A 27,465-nucleotide genomic window follows, 5' to 3' on the forward strand; every position below is an offset into this window, starting at 1 on the left:
ATATCATAGGAGGCAACCAGCCAACCAAAACTCTGAAAATATCCCAATACCTCCAAAGGCATAAGATAGATGTAGCCCTCAGCCTGGAAACACACCCTCTCCCAAGGTCTGAAAACAGTTGGGCCCAGGACTGGGGCTGCCACAGATATTTCTCCTCATATTCCTCTCACGCCAGAGGGGTTGTCACCTTGATCAACAAGAAATCAAAGTTCAGACTGCTATCGACCGAAGAGGATACTGAAGGCAGAGCACTCCTGGTGCGCAGGATCCTGGAAGGGAACAAAATTATCCTTTTGAACTCCTATGGCCCAAACGTCGATGGAGCAAACCATTTCGACTGGATAATGACACACCTAGAGACTGCAGGATCAGCCACGATCATCTGGGGTGGAGACCTGAATACACCGCTGGATCCCCAGAAAGACAAATCCCACGCTTCGACAGCCTCCTCCACCAAGGCAAGTCTCCAGATACTCAAAATCTGTAATGCCTACAACCTCATAGATATCTGGAGACACAACCACTGGGAGACCCAGGAATACACCTTCCACTCTTGGGTACACAACACAAGTTCACGTCTCGATTACTTACTAGTGACCTCCCAGAGCCATCTCCAATGGGGAAATAGCTAAATCCTGCCAAGGACCCATTCAGACCACTCCACAGTTACTCTTGAAGGCATCGCTCTAAATAACCCAAAACACAGGCCACACCGGAGGCTCAAACCTGGATCTCTACAGGACCAAGTCTTTGCGGATGAACTCCAAGCCAAGATCGCATCCTTTCTCGAACTCAACCAAGACTCTGTCCCATCGGTTGGAACCCTCTGGGAAACTCTGAAATGTTTTGTGAGGGGAATGTGTGTAGCGAAATAACATGGAATACTGAAATTAATTAGGAAAGAACTAACCACCAGTGAATCCCGATTAAAAGAACTTGAACACAGGTCCACCGCCTCAAACGACCTTCATTCCCTCGCAGCCCTTAAGGAAGAACTCGACAAGTTCAAGTCCGCGGCTGAAAGAGAAATAACATTTCTAACACTTGGTCATTAAGTCTGACAAGACGGCTAAGGCCAGAGATCCGGTGTCCTCCTCGCTAGACTGGTAGCAGCAGATAGGAAACCAACCATTGTGGAAAGGATCCGGAACCAGCATGGTACTCTGGTACACACCGAAGAAGAAATCGCAGAATCTTTCCGCACCTTCTACCAAGAACGCTATAGCTCCAAACACCCCCCCGACACAGAGGATCTTTCCCAATACCTTGAAGACATTGTGCTATACTGGGTGAACGACGAGCTGTGAGAACCCCTAAACAAGCCCATCACTCTGAAAGAAGTCCTCCAAGCAATTAAAGAACTTCCCAACACTAAAGCCACAGGCCCCGACTTCTTGATAGGCAAATTCTACAAGACCTTCACCCCTCTTCTGGCTCCACTCCGGCTGCAAGTCTACGGGGAAGCATTAGAAACTGGAACACTGCCACAACCTTACGCGAAGCAAACGTAATCCTTTTACACAAACCGGGAAAACCCCCCTAAGACTGTGCTTCATACCGACCAATCTCATTAATAAACCTCGACAACAAGATCTTGGCCAAATCCTCACTTCCAGGCTGCTTCCCTTAATGCCCGGACTGGAGCTTGCTGACCAGGCTGGCTTTGTGCCAGACCGCAGCACAACATTTGGTATAAGACGGATGTTTGGGGTCATGGAGGCACTAGATCCCACACACTAGGCAGCAGCAGTCTTACTCGACCCCGAAAAGCCTTTGACTCCATCGAGTGGCCTTTCCTCTTTGCAGTCCTGAGACACACGGGCCTAGGTAATCAATTTCTCAAATTGGTCTCCCTCCTCTACAAGCATCCCCTATCAAATATTATTTTGGGGAGAACGAAGTTGTCCAACATAGAATTACAGGGAGGGACTAGGCTGGGTTGCCCCCTGTCAGCCTTGCTCTTTGCACTAGTGATGGAACCCCTAGCTATCGATCTCTGGTCTCACCATCTTGACAGAGGCCTCTCTCTTGGACCTCATAAGCTGATAATCTCCTTGTACGCGGACGATGTGGCCCTCTTCATCCAAGACCCAATAGACAACCTGAACCCAATCATGCGAGACGTGATCAAATTGGCACCTTCTCGGGCCTGAAAATCAACAACACGAAAATTTCCCCTAACCGCAGAAACCAAGGAATTCACGGACGATTACGGATTCAGCTGGCAACACTCGAAGATAAGATATCTGGGTATCAAGCTGTCCAGAACTCCTCAAGACCTCTTCCAACACAACTACGAAAAAGTGGTAGAGACACTTTGAGGCAAGGTGAATAGATGGAAATCTCTTCCGCTTACACTCCCTGGTCAAAATGGTGATTCTTCCCAAACTCCTCTACCTCTTTGCAAATATCCCTCTTCTGTTACCACAACACTTTCTCCATCGCATACAGAGCTTGATCCTCAAACTACTATGGGCCGGCAAGGCAGCAAGAGTAGCATACACCATGCTTATACAACCCACGGCGAAAGGTGGCCTCGCACTCCCGGATCTGGAATGCTACTACTGGGCCGCACAAGCCCAATTCCTGGGCCACTGGTATTCCACACACTTCATCAGACACCACGTCCAAATCTAGAGAGCCCTCGCAGATCTGAACCTATTGAGAGCAGACATCATAGGCCAATTACAAATGCCTCATGCTACACTGAATGTAGTTTTATCCACCCATGCTATCTTGAAGAAGATTGTGCAGAAAAGCGATGTTCAGTCTAGGTTCTCCCCTCTCATCCTGGCAAGGTTCATACTAGGTATCCCCTTGACTTCCGAAAAAGTGTATCTGCAATGGGCAGACAAGCTACAAATCAACACACTAAGCGATCTCTTTATACAGGGCACATTTCTAACACCCCAACAAGCCAGAGACAAAGGATGCGATACTGCTCTTGACACGTTTATCTATTTCCGTCTTTGCCATGCACTCTATCCTTGCCACATTCCCACGACAACCACCCATGTGGCAGCTACTACACAGAGTAATACAATCACAAGGCGAAGGCAGATTGGTCTCTGAAATTTATAAGTCACTACTGACAGATACAACCACCTCCCCTCCCCCACTCACGGCCCCCAAAAAGAGATGGGAGAGATCCTTGAAGATCACGATACCAGATGAAGACTGGACCTATATCCAGCGCCAAACTTAGAAAGTTTCACTCAACGCACTTTACAAGCAAATACACTTTAACTACCTACACCAAATATATCACACGCCGGCGAAACTTCACTTACAACGATCAACCATCTCAGCAGCTTGTGAACGTTGCAATGTCCCGGAAGCAGACTTTGTCCACTCGACCTGGACTTGTCCACGCATTGCTCAATTCTGCAGCCAGGTACTAGAAAAAACATCTGCAATAATCGGAAAATCAATCGAGCCTAACCCCACACTGACGCTTCTCGGCTTAACCAAACACTTACCGCTCTGTGGACGAAAGCTAGCTGGCCTACTGCTGGTGCTAGCACGCAGAAGGATCGCAATCACATGGGGACACGGACCCCTTCCTACTCTACAAAGATGGCTAAATGATGTGACCTATTGCCAAGACGTGGAAACGGACTTCATCAAAACCATACCCTTTCACGCCCAACCCCTAGACATCTGGAGTCCATATGTCTCATATCTGATTTCCACTTCGGACACAACCCCTTCACAGAACTCAACACCAGGCTCCACCACAAAACTGAATTAAGCACAACTATCAGTGAAGAAGATCTCAAGAAGACATTACAGGAAATTAACCACAAATTAGAATCTTACAGAGATGAGTTAGAGAACAAAAAGATACGTAAGTTTAAAAGAGACACTTACGATTATTGTAACAATGAGGTTTACACTTGGATAAATAAGTATAACAACCAGAATCGTCCTCAGAACAAAACCTCAACAGACAACTCAAGTTCAGGCTCAGAAGCAGAATCGAGCACAGCCGCAGACAGCCGCACTGAACAAAAACCCAGTGAAACAGGAAGAGCAGCAACAGAACGTATCACAACAGCACCACGTAAACAGGCTTTTTTAGAGAAAGGACAAGACCGCAGAAAAGAACACAAAAGGAAAAAGAAAAAGCAGGAGCATCAGGGATTCGAAGCAGATATCCGAACAGAAGGCTTTAGTAATAAATCTATCACAAAGGAATCTCACAACAACTGAATTAACAATACTACAGAAAGTCTTAAATTTTGTTCCAACTCATACGTCCACCTTGTTTGAAACAAAAATAGAATTGTTTAAATTCATACGTAAGCTGAAACTCAAGGCCTTTTTTGCTGACACGACAGTTGACCCTGCCAGTAGAGATTCAGAATTTCTGGAGTTACGCTCAAAAAGTACTTATATGCCTCCAGCTATGCATGGAACGATAGGTGTGTTTCAAGAAGCAGTGTTGAAGGATTTGCAAAAAGTTTCTTTCAAGCCACTGAAATATAGGAACCTTGGCAAAAAAGACATGTTAGTAATAAGAAAATTGTATGAAGATTCAGACATCACAATCCGCTCAGCCTTGGTAATGCTCAACACTACAGACTACGAAGAGGAATACCAAAGACAACTTCAAGATACTAACACATACAAAGTCCTACCTAATGACCCTACATAAGACATTAAGCTCAAAATAGAAGAAATGTTACGTGACGCTGAAGAAAATGGATGGATCTCTCCAGCAACCAAATCATTTTTAACAACAAAATACCTGAAGATTCCCCACTTTTATCTATTAACAAAAATCCACAAGACTCTTATTAAGCCACCAGGATGATCAATCGTTGCAGCAACTGAAGGGCTATTGCAACCTCTGGGAATGTATATCGACAAGATTTTACAACCAATCATTCAAAAATTTCCGTCCTACATTAAAGATACCTCAGATTTTTTAAACAGACTGCATGCCATAGTAATAGAACCGACAGACATCTTAGTCACTATTGATGTATGCAGTTTGTATACATCAATACCACATGATTTAGGATTACAAGCAGTGGAGAGGATCCTGTTGAATGAAGAGAATGTAGGAGCCTCTAAAGAATTTTTGATTGACATGATAGCACGGAACGCATACTTCAGATACAACAAAACCTTTTTCCAGCAAATAAGTGGAACCGCAATGGGAGCCACTATGGCACCAGCCTATGCTAACGCCTTTATGATTAAATTCGAGGAAGACTATGTCATGCACCATCCAGTCTGGCAAAAGAATATTAAACACTGGGGTCGTTGCATAAGATGACATTTTCCTGAATTGGAAAGATACAATGGAGAATCTACAACTGTTCCTACAATATCTCAACACGATTGACACAAAAATTCAGTTTTCATCAGAAATTGGAAATCCTGGTTTACACTTCCTAGATGTACAGATCACACCAGTTGCCCCTAACTTTGAGACAAGCATTTTCCACAAACCAACAGATAGGAATAATCTCCTCCACAGATTAAGTTTTCACCCACCCACAACAATCAAGAACTTACCGTACAGTCAATTGCTAAGAGTAAAGAGAATTGTCAACACTGATACTAATTGGGAAAGCGAATCAACGAGAATGCTTGACAAGTTCAGATCAAGAGGATATAATGAACTAGAACTACAAGAAACCAAGCAAAAAGTGGATCAAAAGAACGAGCTCAGTTGTTAACACCCAAATTTCAGGATACTAAAACTGACCCACAACTGGTATTTGTAAGCAAGTACAGTATTCAATCCAACAGGATTAAGAAAACAATACTCAAGCATTGGCCAGTCTTGGAATGTGACACAAGATTACAAGGAAACGTTAGCAATAAACCAATGTTTGCTTTCCAAAGAAGCCACAATCTAAAAGAACTTCTAGTCGATACCAACCCTAATCGGATCAAGAAACAACGCAGTAAACACCCAGGAACATATCCATGTCTCTCATGCAATAACTGTAACAACGTGACCAAGGGCAACATCATCACACATTCATGTACTGGCGAGAAAATTCAGTTGAAAGATTACGCTACATGCGAAACGCAATATGTAGTATATGCCATCAAATGCCCATGTGGCCTTACATACGTTGGACAAACCAGCCATAAAGCACGCATACTCTGGAATGAACATAAATCCAATGTAAGAACAAACAATCGCCATTCACCTATAGCAAGGCATTTTCATGACCATCGACATCAGTTATCCCGAATGAGGTTCCAAATTTTGGAAGTAATCCAGACCAAAGATTTACACATGAATATCACAAAGAGACTCGAACAACGAGAAACCTATTGAATCGATAGGCTGGGAACGGTTGCTCCCACAGGTTTGAATGAAGAATTAGACTTATTTTGTTTTTTGTAAATTTGACATAATGCGTGATAAAAATGTGATTTGCATTTACTACTACTGAGGAGCCATACATTTTGGCAGTATTGAACTCAAAAATGAGACTGATGAGCAACAGCGAATCAATATGTAGGGCAAGCTGCCCTCTTTATGCACAGGGACGATTATGGCCATCTTGTGAGACAAACAATAATATGCGAAAATGAATAACCTTGCCATGCCACAATATATAGATATGTATGTACAATATGCACCAAGTAATGCACATGGAAGTTTATGTATGATTATGCACATTATGTATCAAGCCATCTATTTGGATGTACAGCATGGATATGAGTTGTTATCTAGCAACAACCAGTGTTAACTCATTATGGTGTCACTTTGGAACAACAGTATATTTAACAGGTACACATGACTCCATATGGAGCGGCTAACGAAATAGGTAAGTAGCATAAAATACGTGTATTAAGAGATATCGAAATTCTGAGTTTAACTATCACCATAATGAGGTTGAGTAACATGGATGGAAGCTCCGCGATGGACTAAACACACACTAGAATATCTCTCATCACAATCAAGGAAGTTCGAACTATTTTGCAGTTATCACGGTATATTAGTAATATGGTTACATCATGAGACACAGTTGTTATTTCAACTATGCCTTTTATCATATGAAAGGATACATCAATATGAAGCAGTTCAGTGCGCCAAGTAGCCCTTTCCTTTAACAGAGTCAGATTCAACTCACACATAGATACCATATACAGGGAACTATAATTCCCCTGTACTTTCGAACTACGAGATTACGTCATCGCGCTTACTCGCATGATGACGTAGCGGATTTAACCGCAACCTGCAGTACGCAGCGCTCTGTTGTCAAGGGAAACCACAGCTGCCCCGGACACCACAGCAATGCGGACTCAGGAGACGATCCCGAAAAAAAGTATAGATGGGTAAGTAATCGTATGATACTGGCAGTAGCACTCGCAATAATAACATACACACGCTAGTGTCCCGACTAAACACTTGTCCTTCTTGCAGAAAAGGCCATCTACATGCAACACACCATCTCGAAATTCTCTAATAAGGGCAGACAAAGGGCTTTCCTCACCAGTCCCCGGATGAGGTAAGCGTGCAGACAGATTCGCCATTGTGCCTTTGCTAAATTCAGTATGAGTTAGTAAGAATATTAAAACTAATAGTCGGGACATACATTATTGTATGTAAAGCGGAGCACTATTATTTCTTTGCAGAATTGTGCTGACTGTACCCATACTACGAGTAACCACAAAAGCAATTCCAGAGCTTAATGTACCTTGAAGCATGATTATGCGAAACAACACAGGCGTGCATGATAAGAACAGTCCGCAGTTAACACAGTGTGTGGTTTGAAAATATTGTACAAGAAGGAAAAATATACAAAGATTTGGCAGGTATGTGTTATTTCATTGTCATGCATAACCAAAAATGATACAAAAAATGCAAAGTAAAGCTTTATGAATGCAGATAGTATTGTTTAAACTTAAGTTGATTATATCTGGGGTGAAGCTAACCCCTAGTTGTTAATGTTTTTTAGAAACTCGCCCTGAGGAAGGACACAGTCCGAAATGCATCGGCAAAGGCTTCTGCCACAATAATTACAATAAAGAAAAACTTGAAAGTAAAGATATACATGTGACTGAGATAGAAACAAATAATAGAAGTCGATCCTGGGTTGATTGACTGAAAACAAAGCATTACAAAAACTTGAAATTTGAATGGTAATACATTGGAAGTAGTATTCATTAGATAAACAGGCATCTCCAAAGCTCAGTGGAAGTGCCACTGAGCTACTCTCTCCACCCCAAGCAGGGGCTATACCCAAGAAGAAGCAGTCTGCAATACATAAACACTGTGAACCCAAAATCTTGGACCATCCGAGAGGGTGGTGGCGGGGGGATTGGAGGGGGCAGGGGTGGTGAAGATCTCAGGGTGCAATTGGTGCACCACTGTCTTATGTTTTTCTTGTTTCAAAACACCTAAAAAAAAAGTTTACAATTTTTTTTTTACTTTAAACACTCCACAGCTTTTGGCCTGCTCCTCTGCGAACTGGGATTAGTGGATGATTGGAGACTGGCTCACGGGGAAGACCGGGATTTCTCTTTCGATTCAGTTGTCCATGGTTGTTTCTCTAGGCTGGATCTCATTCTTGTTCCTAGTGCACTATAACCATGCATCCGAGGGGTGGAAATAGGTACGCCACCCTGTCTGATCATGCACCGGTAGCTGTGTCTCGGTCACTGCTGGATAGGCCTGAGCGACCCAGATGCCCATGGAGGTTATATGATCCGGTACTCCGAGACCTTTCGCTGACTAGTGAGCTGGGGGCTGTCACCTCCAACTACTTTAAGGAGAGTGATAATTCTGGCCCCTTGCAGGGTATTATGTGGGATGCCATGAAGGCCGTGGTTAGGGGGGAGCTCATCAGCAAGTCTGCTGCCTATATTAGGGCTAGGCAACTGTTCAGGGTGGGTCCAGAAGGGGAGGTTTCTCGGGATGGACAGGCACACAAGAGACTCTGCTCTCGCAAGGCGCTACACGAGCTCAGGGTGGCACGGAAAAAAGTGGAGGCGCATCTGGCCGACAGAACAGCTTAGGCAATGCTAAACACCAAACAGTTCTACTACGCTAATGGGAACTTTGTGTTAGCCCTGCGGGATGAGCAAGGGGTGGTGAAGCGGGAGAGATTGACAAATTGGGGATTCTGGAGGCTCATTTTAAGGAGGTATTTACGGATGAGCCTGCCCAGGCGGAAGCTCAGGCCCATTACCTGAGAGACGCGCACCTGCCAAGTCTATCCGAGGAGGATCATGGAATCTTGGAGGCACCTATCTTGCCGGGAGAAGTGGAATGGGCAATTAAGTCCCTGTAAAATAAGGCACCAGGTCGTGATGCATTTACGGCTCCCTTTTATAAAAAATGTCATTAACTCCTGGTCCCCCCCAGATCCCCACCAGTAGACCTTCTTCACTCATTTATGACCTTGGGAGGGGTTGCCCCATCAATGGTAGTTTCTACAACTGTCCTGATCCCCAAGCCGTGCAAGGAGCCACTAAGCTGTGACTCATATCACCCCATTACTCTCACTAATATAGGCTCCTAATCCTTTTTCCCACATTTTGGCCTATCGTTTGATGGAGGTCATTCCTGGACTCATAGACAGCGACCAACCGTGTTTCATAGCGAGCCGCAGTGCACACGACAATGTGCAACGAGTCCTTAGCTTATTGAAAGTGGGAGACAGTCGGTTATCGATTTGGGCATCATTGTGCTGGATGCCCATAAGGCCTTTGACAGGGTGGACTGGAGCTATCTCTGTGGGGTTTTGGAGCAGTTTGGGTTTGGGGCAGGGTTTATTAGTTGGGTATTGGCGATCTACCAACACCAATCCACTTGCCTTAGGGTTAATGGGACTCTGTTGTCCAGACAGTACATTTTTTATTTTATTTTATTGATTCAGCTGAAATTAATCAACTTTTCAATACTTTTAACGTAAAATGTTATGAGAATATTGTAAAACACAAATACAATTGATACATGCATCTATCTATATGAGCACACATATAACATTAAAGAAAAAGTAAGAAGTACACACCCAAAAAAAATCAAACCGTATTCTCATTAACTCTTCAAATGATGATCATTAAAACTATACATGAATTGACATATTTAGCCCTATTTAACTGTTCTAATAATATCATAGCTCTCGAGATTCTAGAACTAGGGCATTTAAAAAATGAACCATTGCAATGCGAATTGAGCTAAACCAATCCCAGTTCATAGCGCAACCAAGAGCCCGGAATACATTGTAGAATATGTCACCAAAATTTTGATTCTAAGTTATTAAGAAATTTGATAGGCAAAATCACTCTAGTCCCAACCCATACAGCTTTTTTTATTTAAGTTCCAGTATGTCAGTAAAGGTTCTATAGAAAATGGACCATATCTGTATAATAGGATCTTAGTTTGCGATATGGCTGAAAATAGCTTTCGCTCATTGGCTCCCATGTGGCCTCTTGAAATTATTGAACCTTCAAAGACCATCCCCAAATACATGTGGCTAGGCACCACTTCCAATTTTACGCAGTTAATAGACCATTTTGACCTCGAGATGATCTATTGGGTGAGTAAATTATGATCTGTGTTTTCGAGGTGTTCATTTTCAATTCATTTTGGGCGATGTATCCATCAAAAGCAGTTAATAATTTCTGTAGGCCCATAGGAGTTTTAGAGATTAGCACAAGGTCATCTGCAAATAAAAAGGCTTTAATAGAACTGCCACTGATCTTAGGGGGAGTCTGAAATAACGTCCTCAAAAGCCTGTTGAACATCGTGTATGAAATAATTAAAGAGGGCTGAAGCAAGTTTACATCCTTGATTAAGCCCTTGTGATGTTGGGAGCGATGATGACAGTAGTCCCTCCATTGCCAAACAAATCTGAATGGACGTATTTGAATGAAAAGCATATATGATGTCACTTAATGAGGAAGGGCACCCAGCTCGTTGTAATTTCAACATAAGAAGGTCTCGAGAGACCGAGTCAAATGCAGAGTGAAGATCTACAAAGGCAAAGTAGATGGGTTGTTTAGAGGCGTGGGACTGAGCTTTAATAACATTAAAATGAAACAAATTCATCACCGTGCCCATGCCGGCAACAAACCCTGATTGATTCGGGTCACGTCTCTGATGGGATAGGGTCCAGGCATTAAATTCACGCAATATCAGTCGGGCAAAAATCTTCCCAGGCGTATCCAACAATGCCATAGCTCTGTAATTGTGAGATGACGATCGGTCACCCTTTTTGAAAATGGGTACAATTAATGATGTGCACAACGAGGTCGGAATGACACGGTTTAACAAAATGTGTTGGAAAATGTTGTAAAATATGGTTGCCCATTGATAGGAATGAGCCTTAAGCATGGCATTATGTAACCCATCAGGGCCAGCTGCTCAAAATGAGCTAGATTTCTTAATGAGGTCCTCAACCGTGTTTACCAAGCATTCCACTAGCCAAGGTGAAGTGGAGCGCTGTTCATATTTATAGTTATTGGAATGTGGGTCAGCATAAAGTTCGGAGAAGTGCTGTAACCACTGGTGCTCTTGCACACCATTAAACTGAGCACTAGGCTGCTTGTCATGGGAGCAATTGTTCAACAAGGCCCAGGATTTGGCAATGGTTTTATTAGCCATTGCTTCAAGCAAAGATTGACTATCCTTCTGGAACATTAATGATTTTCTTGCTCGAATCCAATTATAATATTTGCACTTTGCTGATTTAAGTGATCTTACTTGATCAGGCTTTGGAGATTTTAAAAGGGATTTCCTCTCTCTCCTATACTCCGCCCTCCTAGATTTAAGTGCTTGGTCATATGAGTGTCTATGTTTGAAGACAGTTGGTCCTATTGCCATGATCGCTTTCTTTTATTTTGTTTTAAACTTTTTTTATTAGCATTTTACAAACTATGCAAACAATATAAATAACCAACAAAACCACCCCCCCCCACCCACACCTCCACTCGGTACATTTGTGAAGGTGTAGTGTCTCTTCTTAACATGACACTCCGTAAAGGCAGAAAGCACAAAATGTGTGTGATAGGTCAGCACCTATGACCAACCCACTCGAGAGGCTCAGAGCTCGGTACTGCCTCCGCTCAGTCCTTTCTGCAGCCACTAGCCATTATCCCTCTACCCACTTACTGTGGACCGCCCGTGGAGCAGCAGTCAATAATCAACAAACGGATTCCTCCTCACTGGACCGGCTGGGGCAGACCGTCCCGTGATAACAGAGGATCTGAACCCTCATCAGTTGGCTGTTTAAGGAGATATAGCGTATAAGCATCCCACATCTGCTTGTCCCCCCAGCCCGACCCCTTCATTGCGCCCCACTTAGTCTCCATATCATTACAATATAAAATGTCTTCAGACCATTGGGCAATTGTCGGGCTCCGCCTCCTACCCCACCTCATGGCCACTCGGCGTTTAGCCAGGATTAGGAGAAGGCTTATCAGCCTCCTGTTCTCCCTAGGTATCTGTTTGGTATAGCCCAATAAAGCCATTACAGGATCCGGCATAATCTGCTGCCCCGCAATATCCCCAATCACAACAAACACCTGCCCCCAGAAGTGCTCAAGCTCCCCACACTCCCAGGCCACATGAAGAAACCCTGCGTCCTCACTCCCACATCTAATACAAGCCCCTGACCTTTGGGGAAAGTATTCCTTCAGCTGAGCTGGGGTATAATAGTATTGATGCAAAAACTTGAAGTGGATCAGCTTGAAATTTGTATTAATAGCCCCTTATCATTTCACAACAACAATCCCAAGTAGCTACCAATATTTCCTTACTCAATGTCCACTCCCACAATTCCCGGGATTGCATCCCAGCACCAGTCCTATTCTTCAGGGTCATCGCATATAATCCCGAGAGGACACGCTGTCCCATACCTCCCCCAACCACTTTATCAAGCATCACAGCTACTGGGGGCGACTCAGGGAAGGAAGGGAACAGCCGCTGTAGCGATGCCCGCAGCCTATAATACAAAAAGATATCCAAGCCCAAAAGGGCCCCCTTTTCCTTCAGTTGATCAAGTGAGAAAAACAGTCAGTTCGGGAACAGATCCCCAAATTTATTTACACCCAGCCTCCTTCACCATCGTCACGTACCTAGCCTCGCTAGTCAGGGGAACTCCAGGGATAAATATCACTGGAAGCTCAGGTGAATAGAGGACGCCATCCATAGGTGTACGTTCCAGGAGAGACCAAGTTCTGCACATTGACTCTACCAAATTCCTCGGCACCCGCGAGTGGCTTGGAGCAGTCAGAATGAACGACCGTAGCAGCGCCGTGTGATAGGGAAGCAGTAGCGGCCGCCCTAACAAGGGAGGAAAATACGGAACAGAACAGCCTGGAGGGGTATAAGCCAGTCATCACACCTGACAAAATAATGTTAAATATGAGGGAAATTAGCAAACAAATAGAAACGCGGACTACATATCCCAGAACCGCAGCGTTTTCAAACACAATAACGTTGTATTTATGTTTGCGGTCGCTTCAAAAGCTACTGCAAACATAAATACAACGTTTTAAAGCTGCGGTTTTATTTCTAAGTTTTCCGGGCTCCTCCACCCACAGCTAGTGCTTATTTTAAAAAATAAATAAATAGCACTTACCTAGATGCAGCTGCAGCTTTACTGCCTGTAATCTCCGGTCCGCGTCCTCCGAGTCCCGGCACCAATGAAGGAAAAGCCACCCAGTGGTAGCTTTTGTTTACTACATCTGGCTGGCTTTTCCGTCATTAGTGCCACAAAAGCAAAAGCCAGCACAGGCGGGCATCCATTTCACAAAATGGATGCGCCCATGTGCTTGCTTTTGCAAATTTTGAGCTTGAAATGGCAATCGTTTTTTTTTTATATTGCCTATCTATTTTTGAAATAAAAATGTTTGGGCGAACCATCCCTTTAACATAACGCACCTCAGTGAGCTGTACAATAAACCTCATTTGTTACCTTACATTATAGTCTCTGGCTCGCTACTTAACACGCTGGTGATGCAATTGACCTCTCTATCTCCACATGCTGACGCTCTGCCGCCATACCATACCAATAATGGAGAAAGCTAGCCTGCGCTGCCATATAATGCAGTTCCAGATCCGCTAATGCTAGTCCCCCTTCCCGAACCGACGCAGTGAGCTTAACCCAAGAAACACGGGCCCTCTTACCGGCCCAAATACATTTTGACACCAACGAGCAGAGATCTCGAAAATATTTTTGGGGTACTTTAACAGGCACATTAAGAAATACATACAATAGCTTGGGCAGAATGGTCATTTTAACGAGAGCGATCCTACCAAACAAATTAATCGGGAGGGAATCCCATCTCATCATTGACGATTTGGCCAATTCAAGGGCCTCTCCATAATTCCTACGATACACCACCTCCTCCCTGGCCACTGTGACCCAGAAGTAGCGAGTGCTAGTCAGATCCCACTGAAAACCTCAGGCAACTTGGAATTGACTCGACCCACCTGTCAACGGAAATATGACTGACTTGCTAGTATTCACCTTAAGCCCTGAAACTTCGCCAAACTGTTGAAAATCCACCATGATGGGATCCAGGTTGACCTCCGGATGGCGAATAAATAAGATCATATCGTCCGCGTGCAGCGAAATCACCACTTTATGTACATGCAACTGGACTCCCTGATGCAAATGCAGATCCCTTTCCCTCTCAGCCCATGGCTCAATCGCCAGGGCAAACAATAAAGGAGATAGTGAGCAGCCCTGGCGAGTCCCTCGCTCGAGTGGTATCAACCCAGTGGTCCGCCCATTCACCCTCACCCTGGCTACCGGATCGGTATACAATAACAACACCAAGGAAATGAAGAACCATCAAGAACCATCCTACGCAAAACCGTGAATAAAAAAGGCCATTCAATAGATTTGAAGGCCTTGGTGGCGTCCAACAAAACCGCCACCACCGGGTCATTCTTTGGCAGCCCGTCATCAGACCAAACATCCACCGCAACCCAAACGAGGTTGACCGACCGGGTATAAATCCCACCTGATCAGCCCTCACCAGTATCGGCATCAAAGGGGCCAGCCGGGCCGCTATAATTTTCGTCAAGATCTTGTTATCTAAATTGATGAGTGATAAGTGGTAAGAAGAGCAGTCGCCCCCTGACTTCCCCGCCTTTAGTAATACCACCACCACAGCCTCCTTAAGAGAGTCCGGCAGTCGGCCCACAGACACCGCCTCCTGATATACCCGCAGTAAGTATGGTCCCAGTTTATCAGCAAAACATTTATAAAATTTGGCAGTAAAGCCGTCCGGGCCCGGGTCTTCCCACCCGGCAATGATTTAATGGCCCCCACCACCTCCTCTAAAGATACTGGTCTGTTCAACTACTCTCTTTGCTCCTCAGAGCACCAGTACAGGCCCACCTGATTCAAATACGCCTCAATATTAGCCTGTGCGGACTTCAGCTGGGACGCATACAGGCGGCTATAAAATTCCTGAAACTCATAAGTTATCCCCTCATCGTCGAAGTGGTTTACTCCCTGGTCATCCATGATTACCGCTACCCGGTTCTCTCGGCTGCAAATCTGGGTGGCCCTAGCAAGCGACTGACCCAGGGCTTGACCTTCATCATACTTACGAGGGGCCGCCCTATCCCACAGATACTTCACCTCCCGCGTGGCCAGGGCATGAAATTCCTGCAGTTTCTGCATGATGTTCCCCTGCTGGGCTTTTGACAGGGTGAGACCACCCCCTGTAAAACTCGTAACTCCCCTTCAACAGCTGCCAAGTCCCTCCGAATCGTCTTCAAAATCCCAAACTCTTTAGTCAAACACTCCCCCCTTATCACACATTTAAATCCTTCCCATAACATACCAGCCAATGCCACTGACCCTTCATTCATCTCAAAATATCTGTCTATGTCCCTTCCCAACTCCTCTCTGAAAACTCTGTCCAGGAGCTCATCACTCTTAAACCGCCACGGGGGTCTAGTCCTCCCCTGACCCTCCCCCCGGATAGACAGAAGAACGGGAGCATGATCCGAAAGAGTCAAGACAGTATATCTACCCCCTCAGACCGGCCCATAATCGTCTGAGACACCAGGAAATAATCCAACCGAGCAGCAGAGCCATGTGGCGCCGAGTAATGTGTGAAGTGGCTCACCCCCGGGTTCCTCACCCTCCATATGTCCTCAATACACCACACTGTGAGCATGCCTCGTATCCTAGCAGAGCATTTGCTGCTTGAGCGTGCCGCATTACCTACCCGATCCCAAGTTGAGTCCAAAACAGAGTTAAAATCCCCAGCCCAGATAATTTCCCCATCTGAGAGCTCTCCCAACTGCCTCTCCACCCAATCCAACGAATCTGTCGTATCAATGTTGGATCCATAGTAACACACCAGCGTATAGGGCTTCCCACGGATAATTCCCTGCACCACCAGGGCCCTACCCTCCTCATCTTTCACAACTTTCATTAGTCTGAAGCCAATCGAGCTATGCACCAAGATACAAACACCCCTAGAGTAGGAGGAATAGGACTAGAAATACCTATGACACCCCCAGCTCCTTCCAAATTTAGACTCAGTGGCAGCCGTCAAATGAGTCTCTTGGAGGTAGGCCACCTCCACCTGGTGTCGCCTCAAATATTGTAAAACCTTTCGGGCTTTTGGTTGGCTATTAAGGCTCCTGACGTTCCATGTCATACAGTTCAGCGTTGCCATCAGGAAATATCTTGGTGCATGCCAACCCACCTCCTCATGTCACCCCACAAACCCACACCTTCAGTACCACATAGTCCTTCCCCCACCAACCCCGCCTCTACCAACAACCCCCCAACTTGTCGGTGAACTCTCCCCGCATGCCGTCCCCCCCCCTGTTGCACCCCCCCATAACCTCCACACCTCCCCGCTGGATACCCTAACCACAATCCGCAGTTTGTCTGGATATAGCATAGCATATTTTATATTCTTGTCCCGCAGCCTCCTTTTCACATCCAGGAACGTTTTCCTAGCCGGTTGCATTTTATCCAAAAAGTCCGGGAAATCTTGATCACTTCGCCTTTATAGGACACCGTTCCTTTCTCCCTAGCCTTTCGGAGCGCCGCGTCTCTATCCCGGTAGTTCAGCAGCCGGGCGATCAGCGGACGCGGAGGGGCCCCCAGGACCGGTCTCCTCCCACTCGGTATCCTATGAGCTCTTTCCACGATACACAGCGGGGAGAAACCTTAAGGACCCAGTGCTTCTCGTAGGATGTCCTCCACCAGAGACTCCATTCTCCCCTGGCCCATCGATTCGGACAAACCTACAATCCTAATGTTATTTCTGCGGGATCTCGATTGAAGGTCCTCCTGCTTCTCCCTGAGCTCCCGCAGAGCTTTCCTGACCACGGACATTTCTCCCGAAACTGAGGTTGCCACATCCTCTACTCCGGATATTCTCTCTTCAGCTTCGTCCAGTCTCTCCCCATGTTTATGCAAACGGACCTGCATGTGGTCTACTTTACAGGTCAGCGTGTCCAATTTGCCGTCTAGATATTGTATCCCAGACTGCAACTGAGTAAACATATCCTTTATGTCCTGGAAAGCCGTTGCGGCGTCTGTCTCAGACCCCTCTGCATTGTCCATTGTTCTGCTGCTTTTGGCTGGAGCGGCCGACTCAAAGTGCAGCTTCGACTGCTGCTTGCCCCCTTTGCCGGACTTGGACATTATACATGGGGCAAACGAGCCACCAGAGCAATCCCCAGCGTGCAAGAGCCAAGGCCACCGGGTCCCCCCACAACCACCACCACTCTCCCCCTAAGGGTCCAGGCTGCCCTGTGGCCAATCCGAGTACCTCTACCGTTGACACCTGTATAGGCACGGCGATCTACCAGTCCGCAGTGGGCTCCCACTCAGGCTTCCCCGTGCCCCCAGAAATAGAATGTCCGTGACCTCAAATGGACAACCACTCCACCCGCGGCCAGTCTGTCAACAACCAAACTCCCTGAGTGCAGGAGACGCAAGTAGTCGCCCAGGAGACCAGTCCAAACCTCACACAGGTCCGGCGGTGGTCAGGCCTCCGGCCACACAGCTTAAAATTATGACTGAGATACTATAGAGGCTGGCCTCAGCAAGGGAAGCCCTCCAAACCAGGCACGGACATGTTATGAATGCCATAGAAACTACCTTTCATGCAGATCCAGATTGTAATAATGCATACTGCACTTGTATCCTAGGTTACCAATCCACATCCAGCCTCGGAATCACAATTAATTGTAGAAATTATTAAAGTAACACCAATGCAATGACTAGTGTCCTTCACTGCACTATATCCAGACTGTGGATGCTCCGGGTTGTGATTAGAATGGGGCCAAGAATCCTCTCCACACTGTACCAGCCTTCACCATTCACCCTGTAATGCAGCCGCTCTCTGCCCGCGGGACTTGGACCGTGCACCAGCTCCCCCCGGCAGTGCTCACACTCACGGCTGCCTCCTCTTCAGGGCCCTCCCTGGGCAGCCCCGCTCACCTCCGCAGGCGGTCCCTGCCCAATCCGCGGGGGCGAGACGTCTCAGGAAGCACCTGTCCACCACCGGTGTGATCATGGAGAGTGTGGGGCACGTATACCCCAACACACTTCTCCCGCTCGACCCTCGACCGCAGCTCTGTCGCACCGCCGATGGTGATTTCTACCTCAGGGCGGCCCAAAACCAAGTCCACAGGGGGCCCGGTGCTCATAAACAGCCTCTTGCGCTGCATAACTTCAGGTTCCTTCACGGAGATGTCCGGATAATGGACCGAATGTATGTGGTGCTGGAGAGCTTTACGGGCCTGCAGCCATCTTTGCCGGGCTCTCTAGCGCCCCACGCCATGATCGATTTCTTAAACGGAGACAAGGCATGTGTATACTGGAATGAGGAACCCTTTGTTAGATGACGGTTGAGTGCACTATTCAAGTTATGTAGATTGAGCTCTGACCACCTAAATCGAATTGTGGTATTATTAACTATCAAAGACTGCTTTGACCATTGCCTCTCTGACTGCTCTATATTAGGCGACCATGACCATCTGAGTGATAACAGATTATGATCGCTATGGGGTTGGGCAATGATCTCAAATCTTTCAATAGTAGAGAAAAATGCAGCATCTAAGTAGATGTAATCAATAATACTGGCTGAGGAGCCCCTGCGCCAGGTGTATTGGGGTGGTACATCGGCAGGAAGAGACCCGTTTGCCATCCTAAAGTTCCGATCGCCATTAATGTTTTCCATCTCAGTGCCTCAGAACACTTTGGACCAACCTTGGTGTATATGCAATCTAGGTTCAGGTCTCCTGCTATGATAGTCGTAGTGATATCGGAGGCCATTGATATTGCATCTAGTAGATCAATTAACGCTTGATAAAAGGCATCATACGCTATACCAGCTGCATTGCGGTAAATGTTTAATAAAGAAATGGTCTGATGTTGTACAACGATCTTGACTAGTTGGAGAAAATTACTGCGGGTAGCCCATGGTTGTATGGACACCCCAGAACTAATTTTATGGGATCCCATAGTGGCATTGCTGTTAACCACGTTTCCTGGAGTGCCAAGATATCAGATGCATCTATGTAATTATCAACAGATGTTTGTAGATGTGTATGCCCTCGGGTATTCTAACTAGCCAAGGTAAAAGAATTTGACACTACATGGGTTGGTAGTTATGCCATTGTGGAATGAGGAAGAGCAGGAAGGTGAGCAGATGCCATACACAAATGATCAGAAGTAGCGCAAGGTGGAATCATGCTCGCAGGGGTCTCTCTGCTCTGCTGGCGGTCAAGATCTTGGGCTATAAGAAAGCCCATTTTGAAAAAGGTCCATCTTAGATTTCCAGATGGAATTTAAGACCATGCCCGAAGGAATCCATAATCGGACAATAGAACAAGTGTAATCAGATGAAAATTCCACCTGGTCTATGTCTGATGAGGTGATGTCCTCCAGATCAAGCAATTCATTAAAGATGTTTAGTACTCTTCCTGTTCAAGTCATATTTAATGAAAGGTGATTCTCAACACTTCATAATTAAGATATGAAAGCAAGCCTGGTGGGAGTTCATGGAACAATGTGTTTTATTATCTGTCAATGCTTGAGCCACATGAGAGACTTCATTTGATCGAAGTGTAGTACTGTGCGATAAATGGCATCCCACTGGCATATTAGGCTGCACATGAGAATGGACATTAGCTGTAACGCTGACTGAGTCAGTTACCACCACTGGTTCCTTAGAATGCATCAGAGGTGTCACTTGGGTTTCTAGGTTTGATAATTGTGTAGAAGCCTTGGGTAGCATTACTTGAAGGCGATTTTCGAAATAAGTGTCTACAGCTTTTTTTAGTTCATCGATCGAATTCACCAGGTCTGGCTCCTTACGGGCAGCCATTTTGAGTATTAGTGGCCTTTCCTGTACCAACACATTTGTACTAGAGGATGGTGCAGTGTTGAGGGTTTGATTATCGGCATTATATTAGGTCATTCAAGGATGCATATTGCCGCGGTGGAGCCCGAGGTGAATCGATAGGCAGTTTGTTAATCAATACTGAGTTTGTCACATGAGATGTCGGTGCATGTCCTAAAGAGTCACCAGGTTTTCGTGACTGTGACGACAGGAAAAAGGGTTTGATACCTTTTTTTCAGAGCTTGCTGAACCGTCACAGCATTTTTAAACTTCTTTTTCTGCGGTGCAAGCTGTTTATGTTTCTTTTTAAAGAGAGAGTGTTGCCCCTTATGAACGTTGTGCCTGATCACCGTCACCGATTGAGGAATCTGATCAACGGCATCAATTCTAAACCATGATTCGTTTGCTATCGCTTCCATCATGCATCCTGGCGTGTCCCCTATTGGGCGGATTATCTTGGTGAACGATGTAAGTATTGAGGGAATATTGACAACCGGAGACAAGGTTGGGCATGCGATAGTGGGCTTGTCAAGCAGAATTAGTGATGTATCCTTTGTATTGTCTTTTGACAATGGAGCATTTTTTAGCCCGAAAACAATCCACTCTGAGATTTGTGGAATGTGCTTGGCTTGGAGAAACGCTTTTTCATCCAGTGACTCAAACAGTTTGTATAGACAGTTAATCTGGGTGGTTATTGGTGTGAGTGTAATTCCAATCAAAGAAGAGCTATTTACATTTTTGTTTTGAGACACAGATAGAGTTTGTTTACGTGGAGTAGGCTGGGCGTATGATACTGAAATAGACTGAATGGACGCATCCATGGAACATCTATTATGATAGTTAGTATGCTCACTGTAAATCGAAATGGGTGATTTGCATTGACTTGCATAAATCGAAATATCAGAACAACCTCTACTTGTGTTCATGTTGGTATCTATTTCCCCACAGGGCGGGTTCTCAGCTGACTGGGTCTGACTGTCAATTAATGGGGGCACGAGGCAGGGCTGCCCGCTATCCCTGTATGATCTTCGCCCTGTGTATGGAGCCGTTTGCCAGCCGATTGAGAAATAATGGGGGAGAACTAATGGGGGAGTCCGGGTGGGGGAGACAATCCATAAGGTGTCCCTTTACGCAGATGATACCTTGCACACCCTAAGCAACACCCGCCCCTCCCCACAGAGGTGCTTCAGGAGTTGGATGCTTTTGGCCGGGTGTCCGGGTTCAATGTAGGCTATACTAAATCACGTGGGCTGGATGTGTCCTTGAAGCCCCAGGAGAGGAGTGTGATTGGGGCTCTTGCTCTAATACTGTGGACCCGTGAGCGTAGCCCCTATCTGGGAGCTTGCATCCCTACCAAAACCTCTGAGGTCTAGCGGGCTAATTTCCCATTGCTATTTCAGGAACTGGCTGAAGACCTGCCCAGGTGGGGATGCCAGGATGGTTTGGTCCCATCACGGCGGTCAAAATTAATTTGGTCCAGCGCCTGCTTTATCTATGCTCTGCATTGTCGGTGAGAATCCCAGACTAGGAACTCTGCACACTCCAGGGAAGGATCTTTAAATGTATCTGGGGGAACATGTGCGCCAGAATATCTATGACGGTACTGTTGAGGCCAGTGGCTGTGGGTGGCCTGGGGGTCCCTGATTTCTTCCGCTATAAACTAGCTGCACAGCTGTCTTACGTCTTTACCTGCGGTGAGCCCAGTCTGCAACCAAAGTGGAAACTGATCAGTAAACCTAACGCAGCTACCCTATATAGACAAAAGATATTTGGGGCAGGAGTAGGGTTTCTGCTAGCAACAACTAAGTGTACACTCTACTACATGGGGAGGGCTCTCCACAGATGGGGAGTGTCTACATGGATGGGCCCCCTCATACCGGTGTGGGACAACCCGAGCTTTCAGCCTGAACGAGACCGTGTGGGCTTTGGGAAATGTGTAGTGGGGGGCCTGTCACACATACACCAGCTCTACAAAGAAAATCGTGCCATGACATTTGAGGAATGCAAATGCATCTTTACCCTGCTGGAAACAGAACGGTTCTGCTATGTGCAGTTGCAGCACTGGGCTTCCCATCCACTCACAAAGAAAGGGGCTGGCAGACAGATTAATGTTCTAAATACAATTAATGCCATTTATTTTTTAACTGTATACATTTAATATGACATGAACAGTCTATGCATTGTGCTTACTAAATTTTCTTTACTGAATTTATGCTTTCCTTTTACATTAAGAGTCCAAGTGTGGCCTTATGAAGAAGAGGAGAACTTCCTCGAAACGCGTCGCTAATCAATTTGGACTCCATTTTTCTTCAATTTGAGCTTTATCTATTGATACTGTTTCTATGCACTGTAAATAATCTTTGTCTGAACTATAATTCTTGCTGAAAATAATACAGCCTGACTATAAAGATATATATTTTTTTATCTCACACTCCTGTGTCTGACTATATGTGTTAGAAACAAATGTATGTACAATGCATATAACGCAGTTTAAACAACTGTATTGGATTAATCCAAACATTTGAAAGTGTGCAGGGGACGGGAGGGTTCCCAAGTTGAATCCTCTTTCTGTTTACTACAAATTCCCAAACTCAGTCAATATCCTCTGCAGATACTTCCCAGGGTCTCTTATATACATCAATGTATATTCCGCATACAGTGTGATTAGTTCTACCTGTCCATCAATATGGATTCCGGCACACGCATGGCGTGCTTGCATAAGATCCGCCAGCGGTTCTATTACCAGGGTGAGCAGCAGGGGTGACAACGGGCACCCCTTCCTAGTGCCACCCTTGAATGCCAATACCGGTGAGAGCACCTCATTCACATACTCTCTGGCATATGGCTGTGTATACAAAATTCTCACCCACCTAATAAAATCCGGCCCAAACCCATTGTTGTTCAGTATCCTAAACAAAAAGGGCCAGTACACCATATCAAACGTTTTCTGCATGTCCAGAGAAACGGCAACCTCCTGACTGTCTTGTGGTATCTGCGCCATTACATTATAGATCCGTCGTATGTTGGATGCCGTTGATCTCCCCAATATAAATCCTGCCTGGTCCTCATGTACCATATATGTCATTAACGGGTTCAGCCTAGATGCCAGAATCTTTGCAAAGACCTTCGCATCGGTATTATTAGCGATAACGGACTGTACGACCCGCAGTCGTCTGGGGGCTTGCCAGACTTAAGCAACAAAATAGTTATCGCTTCAAGCATAGACTCTGGGAGGGTCCCAGCTGCCAAGGCTTTAGACCAGACCGAGAGTAATTGGGGAGAAAGCACATCTACAAATTCCTTGTAAAATTCTGATCTAGTCCATCCGACCCTGGGGCCTTCCCTCTCCGGAGGACCTGGATGGCTTCCTTAATTTCGGTCACATTTATCAGCTTTTCCAGCACATTTTGCGCTTTGGCAGACAAAAGTGTTGTGGTAATTCTCGCAAGATATTCATCTATCTCTGATGCTGTAGCCATGCTTTTTGGGGAATATAGTACCCTGTAAAAATCATAAAAAACTGCATTTACCTCATCCACCTTGTTGGCCACCGAGCCGTCCGGTTGTATTATACATGACACGTTGGAGCTCCCTCTGCCTTTGGGAACTGTTTGCGCCAGCAATTTCCCAGGTCTTTCCTGTTCCCCATAGCGATGCGACGCTGCCGGCCTATCAAAGTAGCGCAATTCCTTATTAGCTGCGTCACGATATTTGTCAGTTTGTCTTAATGTCGGTCCTAATCTGGGGAGATGGATGAACAATCTATCTCTGTTGTAATTGTGCCAGAGCCTCCTCATTTCTCCTTAAGTCTCTTCTAATATCTCTTAATACTCCAAATTCTGTGGACATAGCAATACCCCTAATGTACACTTTAAACGCTTGCCATAGAATAGCATGAGTGTTCACCGATCCCTCATTGATGTCAACATAGCCTGCGATATGCTCCGCCATGCTTACCCGGAAAACCGGGTCACTAATCCTCCTCTACAACACCCACCAGAACACAACACACCAAGCAACTTCATATCCCACAAATCAATAGGGCCAAAGCTGGTGGCCTAGGCTTCCCTTACATTGCAGCTAAATCCTGGAATGCACTACCCACAGACATTCGAGCAGAAAACTCGCTCCTTGCCTTCCGAAGAAAACTCAAAACCTCACTTTCTGTATTGTAATCTGCAACTGTTCTTTATATTAACTGTTGCCCTAAACTGTCTGTAACTATTGCAACTATACTCTAAACTGCAAATGCTCATTATCTGTAACTAAGAATTGTCTGTAACAAGCGCCACGATGCCCCTGGGCTGTTGCACGCTCAACAAATACGAATAAATAAATAAATAGAAGAATCAGGTTTAAACCGCCATTGTGATCTCGGTGCAGTGTTCCCAGGAATGTCAAGCAAGAGCAATACCGGGGAGTGATCCGACAAGGTTCTAGGTAATATCCGGCACTCAGCGACCCAATTTAGTAATTTGTGGGATATCAGCCATAAATTGATGCACAAGTGAATATCATGCACTGAAGAATAGAAAGTGTATGCCCGCTGGGCGTTGTTTAGTGCTCGCCATGCATCCCTTATCTCCAGGTCTTCAATATGTGTGAGTATAGTCTGTGCTGCACTAGGCAGCGACCTACCTGCTGACGAGGTGCAGTCCAAATGTATGTCCAATATAGGGTTGAAGTCTCCACCGCAAACAACTGATGCAGTAGGATATTTAGCACATTTTTGAAATAACATATCATAGAAATCTGAGTCATCCACATTAGGACTGTATACAAGTGCCTCAACTTCCCGTGAACCAGGACAAACCTGCCACAATCATCACATATAGTTTCAAAGTAGACAAATGATAGACTGATGCACCAAAATCATTACCCCCGTGCCCTAGTAGAATAGGACGTATAGTGAGTCACCCCACCCAGGGGCTACCCTGCGCGCTAGATACTCCATCAAGTGGGTTTCATGAAGAAATAAGAGCTTAACCCCAAGTCTATTAACATAGCAGATAACCTTGCGCACCTTCTGTGAGTCCCCGGTCCCCTCACATTCCAGCTTAGCATCTTTCCATTTCCTAAGTAATTTCCGGCCATAATCTCTGAAACATGTTGTGACAAATATCTTTGTCTAGCAATCCATCATGGCCAACCTGCATTATACTTTGTTCACCTTTATTTCTTTTTAACACATGGGAGAAAGAAAAACGAACATTACCATCAACACATCATTATTGCATCTTCATGGGTAAGTAATTCTACTACGGCGCCATATCAAGTCGCCACTGATACCCGCCCCGCAGGGAGCGGAATATTAGCCTCCACAAATGGTGTGGCCTCCTCAGGGAATGTAAAGAAGTAGGTCTTATTGTTAAAATGCAGTCGCAGCCTGTCAGGATAAAGCATCATATTGGGTAGTCCACGTTCCCGAAGGAGCTTTTGTACACCAACAAATGTGCATCATTCCTGCTGCACCGCTAGAGTATTATCCGCAAAAATGCGGATCACACTGGATCTCATCTTCAGCTCTGGTTTCTCACGTACGGCCCTCAGTGCCAAGTCTCTGTCTCTGTAGTTCATTCGGCGGGCAATTATAGGTCTGGGATACCCACCCGGTTTTAGCCTGGCCATTAATGCTCTATGGGCTTCCACTACAAACAGCGGTGACCACCCAGGATCGCTCAGTAGCCGCTTCAATAGCTCCTCTACTGCGGACTCCATTGTGCCAGTCACAGCATCTTCCGGCACACCTATGAAATGAACGTTATTCTGTCTCACCCTTGCCGCCAAATCTTCACATCTGACCTTGACAGTAGCCATATCCTTGGCAAGGGACATCACATCCCCCTGCAATGCTGTTATGGCGTCCATTGCAGTGCTGATTCGAGTTTCTGCTTCCGTTATCCTCTGAGTTGCATTCTCGAGTTGGACGCGTATGGTTGTAACATTGATGGTTAGTCCGTCCAATTTATCATTGATGGAGGAAAAGCCCTGCTGCATCAATGCCATGACCCCCTGAAGATCAACAGGCGGAGAGGCCAGTGCTTCTTCCGCAGATATTTGAGTGTCTGCGCCTTGTTCGACCATTTCGTCAGGTTTCGCAGTAGGTTTCACAAACCTATCGATGGTCCTGCTTTTCTTTTGCCCAGCCCTCTTACACATGATATATCGGAGTGTAGTTGTTGTGCACAAATCTATTGTGCACAAGGACACTTAACTCCAGTTATAGTACAAGGTATGTCACTTCCTTATTATGGCATGGAAATCCGAAAAGCAAACAAAGAAAACATCATTCAGCAATTGGGGCGTCAGTGCGACTTGTCTTCAATAGGGTCACTGCTCCATTAATCCCACTTGCCCAAAACCGTGCAGAAAAACATGCAGTGTGGCAGCTGCTGCTAGAACCGCCAGTCCAGCCTGTGGATTTGGCAGTTTGTGGGCTTGATATGGGTCTGTGAACCAACTACACACCTCGCTCTTCGCAGCCCAATGTTCACAGACACAGTGGAAAGAGGGTCTCAGGTAGTAACTCTGAAAGCCGGCAGTGCTACAGTAGATCATGCATGTTCCAGCCACACCAACCATCTGGGGAATGGTGTATGGTGATCCAAGAAGCTGTGTCAGTGCGGTGGAACAGCATTTCTGTAGAGCCCAGGCTAAACGCCAGAGTACAAGTGTCGTGTCCTGGTCTGCAGTGCGCAATAGCACTTATTCCAATTATAGTATAGGGTGTCACACGTCCTTATTGTGGATTAGAGATCCAAACAGAAAACAAAGAACACATTGATCAGCAATTGGAGCGGCAGTGCAATGTGCCTCCAACAGTCACCGCTTTATTCACCTCACGCATCTAAAAACGTGCAGAAAAACATGCAGTGCGACAGGCGCTACAAGAACTGTCTGTTCAACCTGTAGGTGCGGTAGTCCTCCTTGGGCTTAATTTGAGGCTGTGGACAAACCCCACTCTTCGCTCTTTGCAGCCCAATGTGCACAAAGGGGACTCAGTAGAAAGAGGGGGGGCTGAGGTATCAAGTCTGCTAGGCGATAGCACTGCCATAGCTCTCTTGTGTTGCAGTCACACTAACCATCCAGGGAATAGCGTACAATGATCCGAGTAGCTGTGTCAAGGCAATGGATCGATGTTTC

General features: G+C 45.8%; 1 protein-coding gene across 16 annotated transcripts in view; it reads left to right on the forward strand.

The window, feature by feature from the left end:
- INPP4A (inositol polyphosphate-4-phosphatase type I A) overlaps positions 1-27,465 on the forward strand; it is a 2,396,889-nt gene that overhangs the window by 842,788 nt on the left and 1,526,636 nt on the right. The window contains exons 6-7 of one of the 16 annotated variants that reach the window (XM_069636664.1): positions 7,400-7,484; positions 7,612-7,791. The exons of 14 other annotated variants lie outside the window; for them this stretch is intronic. The gene's annotated coding sequence lies outside the window, so the exon portion shown is untranslated. The remainder of the gene's footprint in view (positions 1-7,399; positions 7,485-7,611; positions 7,792-27,465) is intronic. One more of the 16 variants, XM_069636665.1, reaches the window with a different exon arrangement.

The sequence above is a fragment of the Ambystoma mexicanum genome, chromosome 7p (genome assembly GCF_040938575.1).
Source record: "Ambystoma mexicanum isolate Mex_15411 chromosome 7p, UKY_AmexF1_1, whole genome shotgun sequence".
In the NCBI taxonomy this organism is placed as follows: domain Eukaryota; kingdom Metazoa; phylum Chordata; class Amphibia; order Caudata; family Ambystomatidae; genus Ambystoma; species Ambystoma mexicanum.